Here is a 25,267-nt window from a genome sequence, read left to right on the forward strand (position 1 = left end):
CTGTTTTGGTTTTACCCATCTCAGACAGTGTAGTATCATCTGCATAGAGGTCAGTGGAAAAAACTGAAGTTCCGATAAAGAGGTAAATCGTTGATAAATAGAATGAATAACAGAGGTCCAAGAATATTTTTACTTTCAAAAAGTTGACCATAAAGATACTTTTTGCACTCTATTGGTTAAGTAAGTAGTAAACCAGTTTAAGGAGTTTTCACTGCATTGATAGACATTTAGTTTTACATGCAAAATTTCATGGTCTACAAGATCAAAAGCTTTACAAAAATCAATCATAATATTGCCGACCATTTCTCCTTGATCTAATGCTTTCAGCCATTTATCAATCAAAGATACAAGTGGAGTTTACAGGGGTGATTCTGGCAAAAGACTGATTAACATGAATAAGATCATAAGTGTTCAAATAATTGAGAAAAGAATCATGTACGTGTTTTTCTAGTAATTTGGAGAGACAAGGAAGGATAGAGATGGGTCTGTAGTTATTTACATCATCTTTTGTTCATGTTTTATGCAATGGTATAACCTTCGCAGTTATCCATGTTTGTGGAAATTTATTAGCTCCCAAACCAAAATGCATCCTTGCTGAAAGCTTGTGGCAAGCTTGCGGTAAGCTTGCGATAAGCTAGTTTGATGTTTATAAGCTAACATGGATGGTTGCGCAAGCTTGTACAAGCAAGTGCAGGCTTAGGCAAGATAGCTGGATATAACCGCAAGCTTGCACAAGCTTGCGCAAGCTTGTACAAGCTTTCTTGTTTGCTTCAGAAATTAAAACTAGCTTGCACAAGCTTTCTTGTTTGTTTCATAAAGTAAAACTAGCTTGCGCAAGCTTACTTGTTTTCTTCAGAAAGTAAAATTAGCTTGCGCAAGCTTGTTTTCTTCAGAAAGTAAAACTAGCTTGCGCAAGCTTTCTTGTATGTTTCAGAAAGTAAATTTAAACTAGCTTGCAACAAGTTTCTTCATATATATATATATATATATATATATATATATATATATATATATATATATATATATATATATATATATATATATATATATCTATATCCATTGCTTGTGAAAGTTTGAGACCATGTATCCAAGTAGCAGGCACCATCACTGTCACGCCCCTACGAAAACAAAGTCATGACTTGATGAACAATCATGAAGTGTTCATGAAAGTTCCTCAAGTAAGTTCATGAACTTCAAGAATTTTGATGAATCATGTACTTGAAGTTCATGAACACACTGATGAATTTTTATGAACTATTATAATATCTTTGAAGTTCCTGAAATGTCATGAACTAATGGTTCATGAACAATTCAAGTACTTTGATGCAATACCATGGTATTTCTTAAAAAAATGTATATTAAATATCTATATCATTATATTCATAAAATGTTCATGAATATTTATCATACAAACTTATCACAATATTAGTGAAATTTAAATAAAGGTGAATTTTTTCTTCTTTTTTTAAAATGATGTACTGTATAAATGTTCATACAGATCTTTAATTCAATACTTGTTTACTTAACCTGAGTATTTCTGGATTAATATGGGAAAATATTTTCTGGCCAGCATCAACAAAATGTATTTGCTTTGAAAAGCTTTCAATGACTTTGTCCTAACGTTTTTTTTCTTTTCTCCATTACTGTTATAAACTGCATATTCTATTGACTTAGCCACTGGTTGCCAATTTGTAGTAAAAACCGAAATATATTTACAACGATTATTCTGATTGGATGACTTTGAAAAAAGACGTGATATGATTGGTTAATATACGCGCGCGATTTCAACAGTTAAGCTTCCTCAGAAACCAAAGATCATGCAGACCGTTAGGCAAAAACCTCGAACAAAAACCGTGGACTCCATGGAATGGACAGATGAGAATATTTTCAATATCATTTTTTTAAAGTAAGTAGAAGTGCAGAGAAGCGACTTTGAAGAATGTGAAGGAAATGATTTGGTGAGAGCAAAATTAGGCGGAAAAGCGTACCAAGCCCGGATGTCCAGAATTACGGTGAGTATCTTTTTCTTGGTCATTCGTGATTATTTCAGTAGAAGTTATATGGATATTTTATTGGTTTATATATGTCATCATATTATTTATAACCAAGCTAATGACACGATTTTGTTCAGACCTAATTTAAACTTGCTCATCGAAGTTTTGAAAATCACTAAACATTATCACCCCCACCCCCCAGTTCTCGATACCAGACGTGGTTCGATATCGATAGGAGTTGAGATGTTCGAGATCGTTTTCTTTTACATGACATCACTATTTCTATAATCTGATGTAATTTCGTAATTTAAAAAAAAAACCTTAAGAAAATAGTTAATGCGTGAAACTGTTCACAATAAAAGTGCAAATAACAACGTGATGAAACCGGAAGCAGCTATACGCAACATGCGGAGTCGGAGTGGTTGCATTAGTGACATACTAAGGGCCTATACCACACAAGTCTGGCGTTTTATCAATAAAAAATGGCGAAAATATTTGAAAGCATGAAATAACCGTTATCTGTAATATATACGGTTATTTAGTGTAACGGTGTTGTCAAAAAAAATGTCATATTTTACTGAATAAAACATATAAAACATCCGTCTCCTGTGACTATACCTATGGCTAGACAGATTCAGTTAATATAAAACAGTGACAAAATTCTGCAATAATATAATTGCTCAGTATTATGTGTAAGGGATTAAATCATTTTTGAGTTGAATCATATTATTCCAGTAAGTAAAGTGGGGTACAATGATAATGTGCTAAAAGCTAAAAACAATGTTGATCAGAGATTATCTGTAATTAACTAACTTTACCTTTTTTTCAGACCAGACAGCAGAAAAGTAAAATTGTTAGAGGATGAAGTTTGTAGGTTAAGGATGAAAATTTGAAAACTGGAGGATTCAAGATGGAAGAGACATTAAATTGTGACTGCTGCAACAATGTTAAAGATCCAAACAGTAATCAGATGGAACAGCTTAAGTTGCAGAAGGAGACATTCAGTAGTGACAATGGACAGGATTTGATTAAATTATAGACCCTGAACATCTTCACAAAAGAGTTATCAGACAGGTCAGTCTCTGGAAGAAGATTGGTCAGGAGAAACCCCAGCTGAAAGACAGCCCCATGACGATGAAATATGCTTCAACAGTTGATGGCAGGCAACTGCCCCAATATCTCTTGAACATTTTTCAAAGAAAAATTACAGAACATACAAAAAGTGTTGCTAAGGGTAAAAAAAAAGAATATCACTTGTCAGTTTAAATTTATCTGAAATCAAATACAGTTTTTAAGATAATATGTTGCATTTTATACTGTATCAACCCCATCCCCCATCTAAGGTTATTGTATGATTCAGGATGAATAGGTATTTGTGACTTGTCAGGTTATCATATTTTGTTTTATAGGCACTGTTCGTGAAGTCATGAATCACTGAGAAACTTTGTTCATCATAGTTCATGAATATGTTCATGCACTTGTTCATGAATGATGATGATCCAATTTGTGGACTGTTTTCAATTCATGCACATTCTAGAATAATTCATGAACCTTTTGATGAACTTTCATGAATGGTTCTTGAACCAAGTTCATGAACAGTTCATTCATTATTCATGATCATTTCATAGGGGCGTGACACTTGCAGCTAGGGGAACACATAAAGCTTCTGCAGCCTTGGGTAAGCTTGCAGTAAATGAATAAACTTGAACAATGGAATTAAACTTAATGTTTTGGCAGAACAGATTTGTTTTCCACTGCATTGCAACTATAAGATTGCATTATTTAATCATTAAATATGCAGATTACTTCATTGGAATGAAGTAAAACTTTGCAATATATTATGATAATTTGGTCCACCAGGAGCAGTTGAGTCTAAAATGCATTTTTGGACAGGGGCCTTCGGACTCCCAGACCCCCCCCCCCCTTTCACATTTTCAGGGGGTTTTTTGGAAGGGGGGAAAACACAGTCATGTCTGATTTTTGAAAGCCCAGATGCTTGTAGCAAGAAATCTCTGCAAGCTTGCAACAAGCTAGTAACAAGCTTGCGCAAGCTAGTAACAAGCTTGCACAAGCTTGTGTATACTTATTGTACTAGGTAAATAAATAACAAGCTTGCGCATGCTTGTGCAAGCTTAAGCTTTCGCAAGCTTGTGCATGCTTATGACACTTTTGTTAAATAAGCTTGCGCAAGCTTGCTGCAATGTTCCAAATACAAGCTTGCCGCAAGCTTGCTGCAATGTTCCAAATACAAGCTTGCCGCAAGCTTTATAAATAAGCTTGTGGCAAGCTTGCTGCAAGCTTTAAAACAAGCTTGCAATTTTGGTTTGGGAGACCTAACACTTTCATTGCAAATGAAAGATATACTCTCTACAATTGCAGGTGCAGCTACCTTTAGTAGCCTTGATCCAATAATATCAAGTCCTGTAGCCTGACAATCGTCCATCTTTTTAATACATTTCAACACAAATTCGAGACTCATTTCAGGAATTTTAAACTTGATATTGTTTGGTAGCTTTTATGCACAATAATTTTTGAGTTCCAGATGATCAGATGAAGTTGAGGGTTCTTTAAGATTTTCAGCAATTTGAACAAAAAAGTTGTTAAAAATATTTGAGATGTCAGTTGGATTATCAGTATAAATGCCCCCATGATTGAGGGATAGAATTTCAGCTTTACTCTTACATTTGCCTGCACCAAACCCTATAAACACTTTCCAGATAGCTTTGGGATTATTTTGGTTTTCATCAAGCACTCTTTTATAGTGCGCTTGTTTGGCATGATTATCATTTTATTAACTTTATTCCTCCAAACTCTATATTCAGTTTGATTTCCTGCTGATTTCAGTTGGTCTCTTTGCTTTATTGCTTCTAAAATTTCTGGGGAGATCCAGCCTGGCTGGTGGTCTTTCTTTATCCTGTGTGTTTTTAAAGGGGCATGCTTGTTCACTATACTGATGAACAGATCTGTCCATGTATCTAAAACATCATCAATATCATCAAAGATTTGTACTATATTCCGTGGAATCTGTTTCAGATCTTCTAGGGATTTAACAGTATCAAAGTTTTGAAAGGATCTATAAGTAATGGATTTATGGATATTATTTTTTTGTTGATTTGCCATTGACTTTATGTGTTAGAAAATTGCAAAGTGGTCACTTGTACCAATCTTTGGAACCATTACTTCCAAAACATTTTCTTTTGTATTGGTATAAATATGATCTATAAGTGTTTTAGAGGTAGATGTTACTCTGGTAGGTTCATTTACTAGTTGCTCTATACCTGATGAAGCAGTAAAATTCATCCAATTCTCTTTTATTTGATCATTGAGAAGGTCTCTATTTATATCATCTAGAATGTAAAATTCTTTCTCTTCATTTGAAATTTTATCTACCTGAAGTTCAATATATTCACACCAATCAGTATGTGACGAGAAGTGAGGAATGCTGAAAGCTCAAAGGTATGTGACAATTCCATGTAATTTGTTATGCCCATATATAATGCTTTGCTGAATTTATTTACTTATATTTGCATGAATCTATCTGCTACGTTTATATATCAATTTGCTTTATGAAGTAAAACTTTGTTGAGTTTATGCACTAGAAGCCGTACATTAATCTTTAGATAAGTTTGACGAATTGTTTGAATTTGTCGTCTTGTTTGCATAAGAATTAGGTTCTAAGAATTTCATGCATTCTATTAGTTAATATGAGTTAGGAGAATCCGTGTGAATTCACCGAATTTATAAGATTTCACGTATGATTAAGGTTGAGTGTGTATTCACCGAACATGACGTAGTAAGCTGGTAATTTATTTCATTCACTCACTTGTGTAAATTGAGGCTGCCTTGTATAGTGTTAACGCGTGATGAATTAGCCATTAAACTAACTAGGGTCGTTATAGGACATGTGGAGCCGACTGATAGCTTTGACATCTGTTTAGCACCGATAGTAAGATCTGATAACGAGAGGGGATTATGCTAACCCCTGTATCATAAACAACAGAAAATTTAGGTTGTCTCTATTTATTTTTTAAAAGGGAGAAAACAGCTCCTATTATGTATTATCACTGCGATGTATCCTGTGACGTATTCTGAGCTGTATAGTGAGAAGTATTATCCGAGATCCAGGTATCTGTGAATCTACGTGCTATGCACAGAGTTTAGGGCCGAAAGAGGCAAGACAGATGGAAGTCGAAGGAACAGATACATTGGAAGTGGAGTAAATCAGAGGATAAGGTTATGCAATTGTACAAGGTATTGACTTCGATTATTCACTCGATCCTATGATGAACTAATTCTATCAGCAAAACAGATTGGCTACTTTATTTAAATATATATGTGTTTTGTAATTTGGTGAAAGTTTGTTTTCTAGAAGCAGAGTATATTCCTGATGTAATGAATTCTCACTTTTGTTTTATGTAATTGATTAAACTGTTTACATGTACGGGGGATTATGTTGGTCTGTTCTATATATCTGCTCAGATCTCTATCTATTCCACCTATAAGTTTCACCACTTATATTTATATTTACACGAACCGGGCAATAACATCGAGGGTGGTCAACCTCTAGATAACGAGAACCAAATTAAGCAGACACCTTGAAAGAAGGTACAATCCGGCAACCCACAAACCTCTTGCAAGAAGAGGGGACTTTGTATAATGTTTCTACAAAGTGGACCGTGGGACGTGTACATGTTGTAATTCATGTATTCACCTCTGAATCGGTTTTTCGTCTTTACCTAATCTATCTGTGAAACTATTTTAAATAATTATTTTTTCTCCAACGTGTACACTCATCGACTAGAATAAATCTGACTTGACTTTTAGCGCCAAATACCTACATACTGGTTCTGTGACCAGATATGAATTTGTATAAAGAATTTACTAGCAAAACTTAAAAGTTAGAAAACCAGTCTGTTCTCTCCTAACTAAGCCATACAGCTGCTATAAATAGAAACCAAGGTCAAAAAATATTAAGTAGAAACCAGCATGTTTCTTGGAAATAGAACATAATACTGTTAGGAAAGTGCATGCAAGTCTTCAGACAAGCATACTCTTATGTCGTAGCTACATAGAAGCCATCTGTTCTACAATACGGTATAGGGGGTGAATGGGTGTTAAAAGAAATGAAGAAAAAAAAAATGAAAAAAAAAAAATTACTAATTTATTTTGGAGGGGGATATACCAAAAACACGTAATCCGAAAACAGTTATGCATAAGGTGTAATTTAGTGAAAGAAAGCATAATGATTACGCCAAAAGCTTAATGGTTGGCATGTATGCAATTGCATTAACATTACATCTTTTCAAGGCCATGCGCAGAATATGCCGACATCTCGCTGGTTATGAAAAGACAGGAATAGTTTCCCATGTGTCCAAAATTCATATTATTTTGAACAGAATGTTTTGGTGAAAATGTCTGGTTCTTAAATGGTAAGCCTAACAGTATTTTACTGTCAATTGGTCTAATTCAGTATGCGATTTGTGCTAATATTGGTCAATGAAACCTTAGATGCGCAGAAACGTCCAACAGCAGTGTATAGTATTTAATTCATTTGTAATGAGCCAAAGCAAAAGTGCTGTAGCCCCAATGTTCTTGGCAGTATTTGAGTTTCCCAATTTTTCTTTCAAATCCTGTCAAAGAGAAAATTACTTATCTTCAGAAAAACTTCAAAGATGTTTTATTTGATTCTGTCCAATCAATTTAATAAATGTTCTAAATAAAATCTATACCCACCAATTTTATTTCATTTTAAAGACATTAAGTGTGTATGCCTTCTGATTCAATGTTTATGTTAGTTACTTTGCATGTGACAATATTTACAGAAATTATTATAAAGTAGTTCTCCGTACAGTTTATACAGAAATAAACACAATTGGATATGAACGCATGGTTATGCTCTGACCAATGGAAATCTTTCCTAGATTTCTGAACTGATGCAACTGCAATTATACATACTGATTGGTAACCTGTTGTTCTAAAGCTGTTGAAAGTAAGATGATTACCATAAATGCAAGTATTCCATAACTGGACCCAGTACATTATTTTTTCCATTTGTTCTTGATTGAAGTAAAATATAATATTTTGAATTCAAGTAATGTTAATGTTCTCAGTCGGAGAAACTTTTATGGGGACATAATTTCCATTACCATTGTTAGTCTGTCACAGTAACAATGATGCATTGTGAAAGAAAATAATTTATCAAGCTGAAAAATAATTAATTCATGTATAAAGTTGAAGATTTTTTTTCTGCTTTGGAAAATAATCTTGTTTTTTTTATTTTTACTCCTCATTTTAAATCATAATATTTTATATATCTCTGCGATTAAAGTGATTTTAATGACTCAGTTAAGTCTTTTCAAACATTGGGTAAGTTTTGACATGCTAAACAGTTACAATGCATCTGTCAGGTAAATCTGCATTTACTTTCCTTTGAAAAATAAGCTTGGTTCTTAGTTACAACAGGGTGAGCAGTATTTAATTGACAGTGTGGTGTTTTTTTTAAAGATATTAAATTGATAGTGTGGTGTTTTTTTAAAAGATTTTTAATTGACAGTGTGGTGTTTTTTAAAGATATTTAATTCACAGTGTGGTGTTTTTTTTAAAGATGAACAGTGCCTTGCTGACCTATCATGACTTTCAAGGTATTCAAGTTAATCAGTGTCAGATAAAGCTTTGATATGCATGCCAGTATTAAGTTTGCTTTGTCTAGGAACAGGTAAACTTGCAATATAATTATTTTTCTTTAGATTATAAACTTGGTTCTTTGGTTTCTTTCTCAATTTAAACCACATTATCTGATACTTCTTTGTTACAATACAGTGAGCAATGTTTAATTGATTCTGCATGGTGTTTATTAAGGTAAAAGGTAGCACCGCTTAAATATCCGATGTTAAACATCAATGTATTGTCTTGGTAAATTCTAGACTGGACATGGAGATACATTTTAGAGATGTCACCATAATCCAAACAATTATAAATATTGGACCTGAACTTTCACATATGACTTATGGCGACTTTTCACAAGTTACAATAATGAAGATGAATTTGAGAGATTTTTGATGCAATAGACTTTTAGTGCAAGGTCAAACCTTTAAATGGCCATTTTAAGGACCATCCATAATTAACCAGCAAGATACACCATACTTTCAACATGCCACTTTTTGATTCACTATCCAAAATGGTCGACTGTCATTACACAATAAACATGTAGCAAAATTATAAAGATTTAAAAAGTATTATATCACATGTGCATTATACTGTGTACATCAAATACAATCATATCTACTGCAGCTAGATACCCATTTCACAACTAAATTTGCATAACTGTAGGCATTTCTGCTGAACTGAAGAAGATTTTATGATGGACGTATGGAGAAATTAGCTGCTCCTACAACATTGGGGAAAAAGTTATTTTTTTTCACATTATTACAAAATAATTGGTCTTAACCTTTTTACCTTCACTTATTATTGCTTTTACTTGTACAAGTGAAAAATATGTTCATGTGACACTGTGGTTTAGTTGTGATATTTTTGTGTATTAGTGTCCTTTCCTTATTTTCTTATTATCTATTGTCGAATCTGGTCATACTTCACATGAACTTCACGACTCAGAAATTTAATAGAGGAAAAGTCAGATGAGTGAGCATTTACTGCAATAACATTCACAACTACCTTAGAATTAATAGGAATGGTTCAAGATAAACAGGAAATAATAGGGATTTACAACCTTTGAGTCCAAAACCTCTTCCACCTCCAGTACAGACTGAATAAAGTTTTACAAGGGATACTTGTTTAAATCAGTGAAAAATAAGAAACCATGTTAATAACGAGCACTGCAATTATAGACTATGGTATTATGATGTACATGATTGTATGCACTTGAGAAACTACAGTATATCTCACATATAAGCCTGTTCGCACATTAGCAAACTCACCAAACTGAACAGTTAAAAACATTAAAAAATGCATGACCAATGCATTAGCTGACCCACAAGTCTGAGACGACATCACAAGATACACACGGTAAGTTCTAAATGCATTTATTTAGGCAAACTTCTATTAGTGAAAATTTACCTCTCTTGGGTTGATATGAATGATTATTTCATGAAAATGTTGTAAGTCAATATAATTTGTTTGAAAAGTTAATAACTTCATCTAATTTTCTGTTTTCGTATTGTTTCTGTCTAATTCAGTTTTGTGTATGATTTGATCAGATGATGACAAGAACTGAGCATTCACAGGTTGCTTTAACAGTGACTCTCCGTTTTGACTTTTGAGTTAATTAATGTTTGTTTATTGTTTAAGAATTTTGTATCAATGCACCAGTTAATTATGTTTTTATTTTGCCTTGAAATCATAAATACCTCACTCACTGAACTGTGATCCCAGTAAAAAAAAAAACAAAGAATAGGGTTAAGTTAAGCTCTTGCTTTAGGCTAGTGAGCTTATTTACATAATGGCACCACTGTATGTTCACTGAATTTGAGCTGAATGAAGTAAATCCTGCTAAATAAAGTACATTCCTTAGATCTGAATAATAGGCACCACTGCACTTAACTTAAATAATATCTCCAAAATACAATAATGAAGTTTCTGAAATAATGCTCTGAAAATTATTTTGATACTGTAAAAGCTGAGTTGTAGTTTGATTTATTGGAAGCGACCTTATACCTCGTTTTACACAGTTACAGTAATCATGCTAATATTATGAGTAAAAGGCAATTTACACATCAAAATACTATTATAGCCATCAAACAAAATTCCCTCTTAACCCAAGCCAGTTTCATGGTGTTAACAATTAACTGACCTGGACTGCTGTCAGAAAACAAAAGACAAATCCGCCAATTATAAACAAAGGAGATGCAGAATCAATCAATGTGTGGAAAATTGATAATTTTGTTCATCCAAAACACAAAACTAAAATAGATCAATGATGATCTTTATCTATATTCAGAATATTAGCCTTTATTATTATCATTCTTTACGTAACAAATATATGAATATATGCTGCTTAATATGTGCCTTAATGCATAAAGATTACCTCAATATGTAGGATCCCATATATCATTGAAAAAGCATAGCTTGTGAGCGTGTTCATCAAAGTACATGAAACAATGAATAAAGCAAAATGTTCATCTAATAATTTTGGGAATAAACAAAGATTAAAGTGGCACCAGGCACAATCTGCACTGTGCAAGTACAGTACCATACAGTACAGCCTACTCACTCGGGCTCATTTTAAAGTTTTTATTTACCTTTATTTAATTTCATGTTGGAGAAATCAGAAAATATGCAGATGCAAAATAATAACAAAAACAATCATAGTAGTTTATAACTGCATATCACGTATTGGGACACTGTCCGGACCAGGACAAAATAATTTTTTTTTCATGTCCCAAGATCTACAGCCATTTCAATAAAAAAAATTTAAAATTTTCAAGTTTAGACCTTGTACTGCAAATAAACTTGACACCCCCACCCTCTTCCAGGCTTTTATTGTTTCCTAAATTATTCAGCTTATACACGAGTATATATGGTAGCTACAATTACCATAAGTATCATGTAGATTGAAATAATGTAACGCAACAACTTTTCATCTGCATTAGCTAAACAATAATGCAAACAAGTTGATCTCCTAATGATCATATTTAAGTCATTTCTCTTTTCCATCACTTCCACCCATCCATTTTGTAAAATTATAAGTAATCGCATCAGATGGCCCAACCAGCAATTCTAAGTATATTTATTAAGCTGTTGATGATAGAATGCGGCATTATGTGTTTCATAGAGCATGCGTACAAACAGTAGGTAAATGGTAAAAATAAACATGCCTAGTTCCTGAGAAATGTGTCAAATGGACATTTATATTATGGTCCCAAGTATTAAACAGTCAGGCTGGCCTAGACAGTAGTTGCATATTGGACATCACTGGGTATATTTCATTTTGTACGAACATGTTAAGCAAACAATTTAAAAGTGACTTGCAGAATGAAACCCGCTTATGCCTATGTGTGACTTATTTTTAATTAAAAGCAGAATCTCTCTCACATATTAAAATTACTATAATTGAACTTGGTATATTTTATGAAAACCTAAATTGTCTCAGCCTTCTTTGCTCAGAAATATTTAATCTCTCACAATACACATATGCAATTGTGTTTTTGTAGATGAGTCTTTGAATATTGAACAGCATTGTGTACAACTTAAAAAGAGCAACCTAAATTATGTACTGCAACTGAGCCAACATGTAAGTTCCATACGCTGTAGTGGATGTCCACCATTACATAATTATATTGCTGTGACTTCTAACAGGGGAAGGAAAAAAAAACAATCCATCCACTACAAGCGATGACATGGGCAATCCATGATGACCATGGTGTCATGTCAGTGATGGACTCATCATGGAAAGGATTAAGGTCCACCATGGGAATGTGGATTTTCTGAAAAACAATGTGTGTTCTGGATGATATGCCTTCAATGTATGATCTACTTACATGTATACTATATCTACATTCATGATATACCATCAGTCAACATGTAGGGTATACTTACATGTATGAAATACCTACATGTACCCTATACCTAAATGTACGTAATTCCAACATGCATCTGAAACCTACATACCATCAGGGACTTGAGTCTGCTGAATTTCCTTGAGTATTTCATTTTCAAAATTGGGGTCTCCACATAGCTGACTGAGTCTTGTCAATGTTGAGCTGATGTTACTCCAACAGGATTGGAAGTCAATGGCATTCATTTTGCATGATATTGCATGAATGTAGAATCTGTTCCTGTTCTCTCGTAGACCTTTGACCAGATGCATTTCCTGATGACCCAGAGATGGCACGATGTTGTTAAAAAGTGCTGACAGCAGGGTGATGTCATAGTCATCCAGGTCTGTATCATCTCCGTTCGGTGGGAACATGATGTCCATCTGGGATGTATTCAACATTCTTCTCTGAAGAAGCTTGTCTATGATACTCCTCCTTTTGGCCAGATACTGGTCCAGAGTGCAGGTGGGAGTAACTGCATGACAACGGAAAAGTTTTCTCAAAATCTTTAATCCAATATCATGGAGCAGATATGCAATGCACATGAACCTGTCTGTGTCACTGGCTGGTGGGAATTGCACCGGGACAACAGAAGCTGAAATACATAAGAATTTAGGATACATCTTTCATGGAAATTCTAAAATCAGGTTTGTGTCCACTTTTTGTGAAATACTTATATTTTTCCTTGATGTGAAAACATTTCAAGTGCAGTGTAGCTTAATTAAGAAATGGTATTAATTAAGAAGATGAAACACTGAGCGGTTAACAATTACCATCTGAAATATTAAATTAGTTGCAATTGCATTTTAACTGAATTGTTTACCAGTACTACCCATTTTAAATAAATAATGCTTACAAATGCTGATAGCTTTGTTATATCAATAAACTTGTTTCATTTGACATCTCTGTGAAGCATTATGTCTATAGCACGACCAAAAATACTTATGAGTTAAATGTTTTCTTCGTCATATAAAGTGTCAGTTTCAGAATCATACTGCAAATGACGCCCGAAGGGCATTATGTAAGCTGTGTGAGTCAGCAAACTGACAGTTTATACCAAATAAATTCAGAAAAAAAACAATTCAATTCTAACAAATGCACTTGTCTAGAATTTTATTACTTAGTTTTATTTTGTTTTTTAATATTTCTTTTCAGTTTTAGAGCCTTATTTAAGTGTATGAATGCTTCATGAGCACATTTGCTATGTAGCTATTTATAGAAAAAGGGATTCTCCATCTGTAACATAATAGCTATGTCAGCATCAAACAAATTCTACAAATGGTAGGTGATTAAGGTTATCAACATTCCACAGCAGTTTATTAATGTTTTATCTAAATTGGTATTTGTGATCTGAGTCGAAGGTCAATTTTCAAAGGAAATGATGTGTTGTTTTGCTTGACAAATGAATGACTCATGGATTTGATGCTTTCATGAATTTATTGTGATTCGGTCAACATGTTATTGTCAAGACATGTGAGTAACCAATTTCAGATGTTTTAAATCTATTTCCGTGCTCATTAACAGTTTAGGCCACCTACAGGGGCCACTTACAGATCAAATTAAGACTATTGGTAAATGGTTATTATGATGGGGGTGGGGGTCCAGTAGTGAAACAGTGCAAGACATCAACATTGACAGTTATGATGGTGGTGTTGTGGATGTATCTCCCACCCATGCCTCATCATAGCTATCAAGGTTGGTGTTTTACATTGTAGGACTGTGAGTCAAGTTGCTGTAATGTTAGTTTTTGAATGTACCACTCGTCCCAATCCTTATATCCATTTAACTACTACTGTACCATGTTCGGTAATTCTGCGCATCAAGTAATATTGCACAAAAGTACATCATTTCTGTAAACATTGGATCACATACAAACTCAATGACCTTCTTGAACTTGTAACCCAGAAAAACCTATTTAATATTTCTTTTTTAGGATCATAAAAAATAAATACATTATTTAAAAGGATTGAAATGTTTACATTTGAACAATATTGCATCTCAATCCATATTTCTAATTTTGTAAGATGTCCTATACCTACTTTATTGTCTAGTATCCAAGTTGCCGCTTGAAAGGATTCTCAAGAAATTCCTGCTTTGTAGTCCGTTTCTAAATTCCTAGTAATTATTTTTCCATAAACGAGATGTTGTAAACACATTACATCCTATTCATTGTTGTTTCTCTTCAACATATTAGCTTATTTTTTATAAAAGGTTGAACTTTTCCTAATGTTTTCACAAGTTCTGTTTAGTTTGCTTAATACCTCTTGCCATTTAGTGGCATTGTTACATTGACTTTTGTAAGCCCAGCAATAAATTTGACCTAGTTCCTCAGATAAAATGCTGGCAGAAAGAGTCCAAAGGCATTTGTTTCATTTCCATAGCCCAATGCATACATGCCAACCCCTGGCGAGGAAAAAATGTAATCCAAGTGGACAAAATGAGTAATCCGAGCAGAAAGAGTAATCCACATATAACATGATAAAAATTCAATGAGCATATGTACAAAATGATTTATTTATCCCTCTGAACTTTTAACATAATTACTGCTTCAGGTTTTCATATATAACACTTTAAGCTTTAAAAAGCAACAGACTCATATTGCATTACAAAACACTTTGTACCAGATGAGACTATGAATGTTTTGCACACCATCTGAATTCAGTTTTGTTTTTGTTAACAATACTAAACAATCTCTCAGTCAGCATTATAACAGTAAAGAACCAATATTCTTTTCTTAACCTGACAAAGACGAGGAAATTTATATCGTACAGTTATAGGGACATTTAGCCGGTTAATAAGATGAAAAAAATAAACTCTGTCCACATGAAGTACATTGTCAGGTAGAGTGCCACTTTGACACTTCAGGAGTTCTCCTTCTAATTTATCAGTGGCCTTTCCTACAGCAAGGTGCATCATATGACAGCGACAACAGGGGGCCCTGAGTGGCCGAGTGGTTTAAAGCATTCTTTGTTATGGATCATTGCATCTCACCTCTGTCTGCGTGGGTTCGAGTCTCAGATTCGGCCAATGTGGGTATGTGAGAAAGCTTGCCAGTTGCTTCTCATGGGTCAGTGGTTCTTCCCGGGTTCTTCCTCCACCATTAATACTGGCCGCCATGCATGGCCTATCATGTGCTGCAAAATGGTGTTAAACACCACAACAACAACAACGACAACCTAATATATATAATTATGGAGACATTTTCAGTGAAACTCCTTTATGAATTCCAGTCATCACTGATGCATTATCAGCTGAAAACCCCATACAGTTCTGCCAACTTATGTTTATTCAAAGCATTATCAAGCAAATAAAATGTTTTCTTCAGTGGAATCTACTGTTAATTCTGGTAATGAAAGAAGAGCACTCTGACTTCGCCCTTTTCGTTGTCGAAGTCTCTTACAGAGACTGTGTACAACTTTTTGTCATAATCACTATTCCTGTCTCTTGCAATACTAACGGCCCAATTTTCATGGCTTCTGCAATTTTAAGTGAAGTATCTTCTGCTAAACACATAACAATACTTGATGATTTTGTTCTTTCACATGCATATTTTCTGCAATTTTGGAATCAGCTGTTTGAACAAAGGACCAATGTAGTCTTCTACCGCTAGTGGTAGTCCGTGTTCTATTAAGAACTCGGTAGATAATGCCTCTGCATTTATAAAATTCGTGTCCACAATTTAGTTCTGCTGTAAATAAGACATAGAAGCATTAGTACTATTATAATCCTTTCCACACAGCCTGCAAGGGGCATGAAGCTGCCCTAGAATGGAACGCTGTATTGTGTTGGGCAGGGGCAAATTTCTGGTGATCTATGACAAACACATTAGTTTGAGACCAGAGAACAATTAATTAGATTCATGGTGACAGGCGCATATCAAATCGCTATACTGTGAGAATTTCTAAATATTTGGTCGGGGACGGCAATGAGCCTAATTGCACTTTTGTTTATGTATCAGCCAGGTGGACTATTAGGGACACGGTAAACTTCAGTTTCAAAGTGGAACTGAGAAAACTGACGAACAAATCTGGTGGTAATAATAATAATAATGACTTTATTTAGAGAAGGTAACTCAATTAGTTACAGAACTAATCTACCTTGAGGCCTTCTATCTATTATGTACAATATATACAGTCTGGCTTGACACTAAATAATTGAGTCTGGCTTGACACTAAATAATTAAGCAATTTTAAAATTCAAAGTATCAAGCCTGGAACACATGCACAGGCATCTGTGAAAACATAAACATATACAAAACATACAATATCCTGCATTGAAACATTCAGCTATGAAAATGATGCAAAATTAGAGAAAAGCAGGCGGTATTTTTTGTACTGGAACTGTTCAATTTTCTAAACATTTCATCCATTAAAGACATTGATTGTGAAAAGATGAAATGTTAGGAGCCTGCCTTATGTCACTGGGAATGTTGTTCCATACCAGTGGACCAGTATATTGAAAACTTTTTGTAAACAATTCCTTCTTTGGCCTTGCCATAATGTAATTTTTTCTTCTTATGGACCTTAAATTTGGAGTGCCATCAGCATCTCTTTGGTGAAAGATATTGCTTAGATACACAGGAATGTCTTTTCTGGATACTTTATACATCAATTTGGCCTTTCTAAGAAATAATCCTGAAAAATGTCTATACTTAGATCTAGAATTAAATGACAAGCCCTCTTTTGACTCTTAAAATAAGTGTTGTTATGTTTGAATTAGAGGTATTACCCCAAATTACATTACAGTAGTCCAGATATGGCTGAATAAAATTTTATAAAAGATGACCCCATACTGAAGTGGAATGTATGTTTTGATTTTCCTCAGTAGCCAAAGATAAGAATTAACCTTTTTTGAAACACGTTTAATTTTGAATAGACCAAGCAAGAGTGTTGTCTTCGAATACTCCAAGAATTCTATCTTGAGAGGTCATATTGAGGCTCAATGTCAAATAGAACCTGGAGTTTGTTGTTATCTAGCCTTGCTCATTTTTGTTGTGTTGTAACTAGTATGGCTTTCGTTTTTTCTGTATTTATGATCATACTGTTTTCCTTGCACCATACTTGAAGTCTGTTGAGAGCATCTTGTAAGTTATTTTCAAGCACTGTTTTGGTTTTACCAATCTCAGACAGTGTAGTATCATCTGCATAGAGGTCAGTGGAAGAAACTGAAGTTCCAATCTTAAGAGGTAAATCGTTGATAAATAGAATGAATAACATAGGTCCAAGAATATTTTGACTTTTAGCAAGTTGACCATTTAAAGATACTTTTTGCACTCTATTGATTAAGTAAGAAGTAAACCAGTTTAAGGAGTTTTCACTGGATTTATAGACTTTAAGTTTTTCATGGTCTACAAGATCAAAAGCTTTACAAAAATCAATCATAATAGTGCCTACCACTTCTCCTTGATCTAATGCTTTCAGCCATTTATCGATCAAAGATACAAGTGCACTTTCACAGGATTCTGGCAAAAGACAGACTGATTATCATGAATAAGCTCATAAGTGTTCAAATAGTTGAGAAAAGAATCATGTACATGTTTTTCTAGTAATCTGGAGAGACAAGGAAGGATAGAGATGGGTCTGTAGTTATTTACATCATCTTCTGTTCCTGCTTTATGCAATGGTATAACCTTGGCAGTTTTCCATGTTTGTGGAAATTTATTATGTTTGCAGAAATTTATTAGACCTAATACTTTAATTGCAAATGAAAGCTATACTCTCTACAATAATATTGCAGGTGCAGCTACCTTTAGTAGCCTTGGTCCAACCATATCAAGTCCTGTAGCCTTACAATCATCCATTTTTTTAATACAATTCAACACAGTTTCAAGACTCATTTCAGGAATTTCAAACTTTATATTGTTTGGTAGTTTTTTTAGCCCAAAAATGTTTGAGTTCCAGATGTACAGATGAAGTTCTGGGTTGTTTAAGTTTTTCAGCAATTTGAACAAAAAAGTTGTTAAAAATATTTGAGATGTCAGTTGGATTATCAGTATAAATGCCCTCATAATTTACTCCTACATTTGCCTGCACCAAACCCTGTAAACTCTTTCCAGATAGCTTTGGGATTATTTTGGTTTTTATCAAGCACTTTTTTTAAAGTGCGCTTGTTTGGTTTGATTATCATCTTATTAACTTTATTCTTCCAAACTCTATATTCAGTTTGATTTCCTACTGATTTTAGTTGGTCTCTTTGCTTTATTGCTTCTAAAATTTCTGGGGAGATCCAGCCTAGCTGGTGGTCTTTCTTTATCCTGTGTGTTTTTAAAGGGGCATGCTTGTTCACTATACTGATGAACAGATCTGTCCAAGTATTTAAAACATCATCAATTTCTTTATAGATTTGGACTATATTCTGTGGAATCTGTTTCAGATCTTCTAGGGATTTAACAGTATCAAGGTTTTGAAAGGATCTATAAGTAATGGATTTATGGATATTATTTTTTGTTGATTTGCCATTGACTTTATGTGTCAGAAAAATTGCAAAGTGGTTATTTATAGCAATCTTTGGAACCATTACTTTCAAAACATTTTCTTTTGTATTGGTATAAATATGATCTAAAAGTGTTTTAGAGGTAGATGTCACTCTGGTGGGTTCATTTACTAGTTGCTCCATACCTGATGAAGCAATAAAATTCATCCAGTTCACTAATATTTGATCATTGAGAAGGTCTCTATTTATATCGCCAAGAATGTAAAAATTCTTTCTCTTCATTTGAAATTTGATCTACCTGAAGATCAATATATTCACACCAATCAGTATGTGATGAGAAGCGAGGAATGCTGAGGTATTTGTGACAATTCCATGTAATTTGTGATGCACATATATAATGCTTTGCTGAATTTGTTTACTTATATTTGCATGAATCTATTTGCTACATTCATATATCAATTTGATTTATGAAGTAAAACTGTTGCGTGTATGCACCGGAAGTCAAACATTAATCTTTAGATAAGTTTGACGAATTGTTTGAATTTGTCGTCTTGTTTGCATAAGAATTAGGTTCTTAGAATTTCATGCATTCTGTTAGTTAATATGAGTTAGGAGAATCCGTGAGAATTCACCAAATTTAGAAGATTTCACGTATGATTAAGGTTGAGTGTGTATTCGCCGAACATGACGTAGTAAGCTGTTTAATGTATTTCATTAACTCACTTGTGTAAATCGAGGCTGGCTCGGAACAGTCATGTCTCATGTAGTGTTAACGCATGATGAATTAGCCATTAAACTAACTAGGGTCATTATAGGACATGTGGAGCCGACTGATAGCCTTGACATCTGTTTAGCACCGATAGTGAGATCTGATAACGAGAGGGAATAATGCAAAAACCTGTATCATAAACAGCAGAAAATTTAGGTTGTTTCTATTTATTTTTTTAAGAGGGGGAAAATGGCTCCTGTGACATATTATCTCTGCGATGTATCCTGTGACGTATTCTGAGATGTATAGTGAGATGTATTATCTGAGATCCAGGTATCTATGAATCTATGAATCTATGTGCTATGCATAGAGTTTAGGACCGAAAGAGGCATGACGGACAGAAGTCGAAGGAACAGCTACACTGGAAGTGGAGTGAATCGGAGGATCAGGTTATGCAATTGTACAAGGCATTGACTTCGATTATTCACTCAATCCTATGATGAACTAATTCTATCAGTAAAACAGATCGGTTACTTTAATTAAATACATATGTGTTTTGTAATTCGGTGAAATTTTTTTTTTCTAGAAGCAGAGTATATTCCTGATGTAATGAATTCTCACAGTTGTTTTATGTAATTGATTAAATTGTTGTTTACATGTACATGGGGCCATGTTGGTCTGATCTATATATCTGCTCAGATCTCTATCTATTCCACCCATAAGTTTCACCACTTATTTTTATATTTACATGAACCAGGCAATAACATCGAGGGTGGTCAACCTCTAGATAACGAGAACCAAATTAAGCAGACACCTTGAAAGAATGTACAATCCGCCAACCCACAAACCTCTTGCAAGAAGAGGGGACTTTGTATAAGGTTTCTGCAAAGTGGACCATGGGACGTGTACATGTGTAGTTCATGTATTCACCTCTGAATCAGTTTTTCGTCTTTTCCTAATCCATCTGTGAAATTATTTTAAATAATTATTTCTTCTCTAACACACTCATCGACTAGAATAAATCTGACTTGACTTTTAGCGCCAAATACCTACATACTGGTTCTATACCAGATATGAATTAGTACAAAGAATCCACTAGCAAAATAAGCTTGGTTCTTAGTTACGACAGGGTAAGCAATATTTTATTTGGTGTTTTTTAAAGATGACTTGTCAAGACTTCCAAGGTAGTCAAGGTAATCAGTGTCGGATAAAGCTTTGATAGGCATGCCAGTAGTAAGTTTGCTTTGTCTAGGAACAGGTAAACTAGCAATATAATTATTTTTCTTTAGATTATAAACTTGGTTCTTTGTTTTCTTTCTCAATTTAAACCATATTATTTGATACTTCTTTGTTACAATACAGTGAGCAAGGTTTAATTGATTTTGCATGGTGTTTTTGAAGGTAAAAGGTAGCGCCACTTAAATATTTGATGTTAAACATCAATGTATTGTCTTGGTAAATTCTAGACAGGACATTGAGATACATTTTAGAGATGTCACCATAATCCAAACAAGTATAAATATTGGACATGAACATTCACATATGACATATGGCGACTTTTCACAAGTTTCAACAACGAAGATGAATTTGAGGGATTATTGATGCAATAGACTTTAAGTGCAAGGTCAACCCTTTAAATGGCCCTTTCAAGGACCATCCATTAACTAGCAAGATACACTGTACTTTAAATATTGCCACTTTTTCATTCACTATTCAAGACGGCCGACTGTCGTTGCACAATGAAAATGTAGCGAACTTATCAAGATTTAAAAGTATTATATCGCAGAACTATGTTTTTCCATAGTCAAAAATCGATGCAAGTTATACCCACCAAAATATGGTACTTGAATGATTAAATTTGCAAAGAAAATATCAATGTAAATTTTTTATCGTGAAATTATAGATATCATTATGACACTGCAACTATCAACAAAAGCTCCTTTGTACAAAAAATGTACGCTAAAAGTTTCTGACTGGAACAATGGGATAATAGTTGCTTACCTGGAGTCTCCAGGAATATCAGTAACTTCAGTCACCAGATGTCTCTCCTTTTGGTATCATGAGCATCAATGAAATTCAGGACACACAAGTAACCAGGAACTTCACAATCCTCTAATAACACTGGAACATCAGTTTTTACTTTCACTACAACCCTGATTTATGACCATTTGAATTTCATGCAAAACATAATCATGCTGAAACATTTCCCTGGTCATAGCTGCAAAAGTTAAAAGCTTTGTAAGCATTTATAATGCTATCACCAGCAAATTGCAATAATGATGACAATGGAGGACACTTAATCATATAACATATAAATCAATGGTCCTTTTCTAGTGTTTCTATAGCTTTCTTTATCCACTGCATGTCTGAACTAGAGCAAATGAAAAAGGCATGGTAGTTCTTACCTGGTGGCAAAACTTGTCCATGTAAAGACACTTGGAATTCTGGGTCCATTATTTGCTACAAAGAAAAATAAAATTTAATAGCAACTGTTCATTTCCCCCAAAATGTAGGTTTTGTTTATACTGCTTCTAAAACAAGAAATGATGAAAGAACATTTATCATGGCCGGAATGATTAACCAATGACATTATTAAGAGGATAGTAAATCAGCAACAAGGGTTTGATTGTCATGAAGGAAACTGGTGGCACATTAGAACTAAAACTATTATTATGTATATTTATTATGTGTGCTTCATGTTTGTCCATGATTTAGGATAGAATTTTGATGCATACCTACTTTTTATTTTACAAGATATAAATAGGTTGTTTGGTTTTAAGGTCTTGGTTATTTTAAAATAGAAATTTAAACATTTTTGGAAGCAAATATTTACCCCACATTCTGATGTCAGATTTTTATATACAGTTTTGATAAACAAAATTATTACAATCCTCTTAAGTCAGTGTATAGATTTGATTTATTGTTGTCTTCAGATATTATCTGAAAGGAATCGTTTATTTAAAAAAATTATTCATTGGAATCACAAAGTGCTCATTGATATCTTGGACAAAATCACTAATTGGGGATTACTGTGAATTCATTCAAAAATAGTCTGGATTATATCGTTGTTATACATCAAGGCTATTGGCACATCAGCTATTCAAGGCTATTTGTACAACAGCACATTTAAAGTTGGAATTCATTTGGAACACTTTATATTTTAGACTTTTGTTAGAACTTTTAGGAGAATTCTGGACTTAATTCACAATACTAAAAGTTCATTTGTTGCTTTTAAGAAACTTGTTCATTTACTTCTTTTTGTTACTTAGTTTAAGAGTTGTGACACAATAATGTGGCTGTGGCCACCTTATGTGTCAGAGGATCCTTCTGCTGAGGAATAATTTATTAATAAGCTGTTTAGTTTAGTTATATTAACATGGAAATCTGCATCATGTACTTTGCCCTGTTGCCAATTGGTGAGCTAAATCCAAGCAGATGATGCAGATGTTATTGATAGCAAAATCAATTTGGTAGCCAGTCTTAGCATTACTCTTGTTGTCAGTGTTGAATAATTTGGCTCAATACGTTGTTTGCAAGCCAATGCGACCTCACTGCATCATCACTGTCTTTTTTCATTTGCTAGCAACAGCATTATAGGCACCTGGAATTATAGCTGACAGTGTTCCCTCATTATCTGCCAAGGTGTGATGCCTGAATTTATTGCTGCCGAATTTCATGGTGCATGTCTTGAGATAATCCTATAAGAGTGTTGCATCAAACTGTAAAATTACTGCTGATGCCCTGGACAAGCTTGCTATTAGATAGTTGAGTTTGCAACATGGATATAATAAATCAATGCACGAAATTTTTTATTTGGAATTACTAAGTAAACGTTTTTCAAGTAAGTGATCTAGAATTTCAGTAAATTTGTTATTAACTGATGTCAACATTGCAAGCTGGTATACTTGCTACTTGTTTGCTTTGTTTTATTTTATTCCAGTACCAGTTGTTCCATTCGTCTTTCCTTTTTTGTGCTACAGACATTGTAAGCCATCCTTACATGGCATGTGGTGAGCCTTTAATGGCCTCCGCTCAAATAATTTTTCAAGTGTAGCTAGTTTTCGTGTTGTCATCTGTGGCAATACTGACTGTGGCAGCATAGTTTTTACCTGCAGATCTGCATCACCCATCCCTTCAGCGGCCTTACTTGTGCTATTTTTTTATTGCTGACCAAGATCCTGGTTCAGCTCTTTCATTCTTTCCAAGTACAATCTCAGGAAGTTCATGTCCCCCCATGTTAAATTTATCTTTCTCTTTTCTTGCTTCTTCTACTCATTTAAGCATGCCCTCTTAGGTCAGCTATCTTAAGAAATATTTGTACTGGTCAACAGCCTTATCTCATACTGTAGCAGCAATACATTTTTTATTTGACAGTTCTACGAGTGCAGAAACTTCTGCAGACAATATCTCAGAAAGATGTATTAGAGCATTCTCTTGCACTGCTTAACTTGATCCAAAGCAAATCTTGTTTCATATCATGTGATGTCAGTTTTCTTTTGTACAGGCTTCAATAACTTTTCTGCAACATCACACTAAAATACTCTGTCATCTATTTTTATTGCTAGGATGTAATTGCTGCTGCTACTCCACATGCTTCTCACAACAGCATCTTTATCTTTTCGCAGTCTGGCAATTAAAATTTATCAAAATCAAGCTGGTACATTTCTGGGACCTAATATGCATCACAATAAAAATAAAATAACAATTCCTAACAGTACTGCTTAAATTCAGCAGAATCTATTCCGCAACAATGACTGTATGCAATCAAACTGATGCAATGGTTGTCAAAACTAGAAAATAAAATAATGCAGTCCATGTTACGTCTAATGTATTTTGGCATGTCATAACAAGACTGTACTACGTATAACGAATTGTAACAGATTTTTCCTGACAAGAAATATTGTAATCATATTATCTCTGCCATAATAACTTTGTCGTCATTAAGTACATTCCGCAGCAGCATACAGCCCAGCAAGTTTGTTATGCTATAGCCAATGTATCAAGTAAAGGCAATCCGGAAACAAAAAATTGTGTCGTTATTTTCTGACAACTTTTGAGTCAAAGTTAATGATGTGCAATGGCTCACTATACGGCTCATCATTGCCAATAACAGCTCAGGTACAGCACCTATAATTTCTGATCCTGAACTCAGACAGGCATGTGCTGAGGACTGGTGACTTAATACTGTATGTTAGCACAAAAAGTAAAAAATGTTGACACATGTACAGATAACTCAGATGCCACTAACAAAAAATATGCAGACTGCAGACGAATATGCTAGTGCAAAAGTGTTGCTGACTGAAGCAAACAAGAAATTTTCTCAGGGGTGCCTACCTAATGCTGGATGAAAATTGGCTTTGTTGCGAAATATTAGTCATTAATCCAGCTGAAACTAATGCCCTGGTGGCCTAGTGGTTAGAGCATCTGCCTCAGATGCAGGAGGTCGCAGGTTTGAACCCTGGCCGAGTCATACCAAAGGTTTATAAAAATGGTACAAACAGCTGCCTCGCTTGGCGCTCAGCATTAAGAGGTAAGTGTTAGGACTGGTTTCAGGATAATGTGACTGTGTGGGACATCATGCT

At 34.1% G+C, this 25,267-nt stretch overlaps 2 long non-coding RNA genes across 3 annotated transcripts in view; one reads left to right on the forward strand and one right to left on the reverse strand.

Moving 5' to 3' along the window:
• The window catches only part of LOC149789902 (uncharacterized), a 44,627-nt gene that overhangs the window by 4,739 nt on the left and 14,621 nt on the right, over positions 1 to 25,267 (reverse strand). The window contains exon 2 of the long non-coding RNA XR_016423988.1: positions 22,091 to 22,145. This is a non-coding gene — a long non-coding RNA (uncharacterized LOC149789902). The remainder of the gene's footprint in view (positions 1 to 22,090; positions 22,146 to 25,267) is intronic.
• Positions 1,781 to 3,294, forward strand: LOC149789903 (uncharacterized). Of its 2 annotated transcripts, none has more exons than XR_016423987.1 (2): positions 1,781 to 2,012; positions 2,824 to 3,294. It is a non-coding gene; the product is annotated as an uncharacterized LOC149789903 (long non-coding RNA). The 2 variants fall into 2 exon arrangements; XR_016423986.1 differs by lacking the exon at positions 1,781 to 2,012 and adding an exon at positions 2,438 to 2,515.

This window comes from Sinohyriopsis cumingii, chromosome 10 (assembly GCF_028554795.1).
Source record: "Sinohyriopsis cumingii isolate HCF-2022 chromosome 10, ASM2855479v2, whole genome shotgun sequence".
Taxonomy (NCBI): Eukaryota; Metazoa; Mollusca; class Bivalvia; order Unionida; family Unionidae; genus Sinohyriopsis; species Sinohyriopsis cumingii.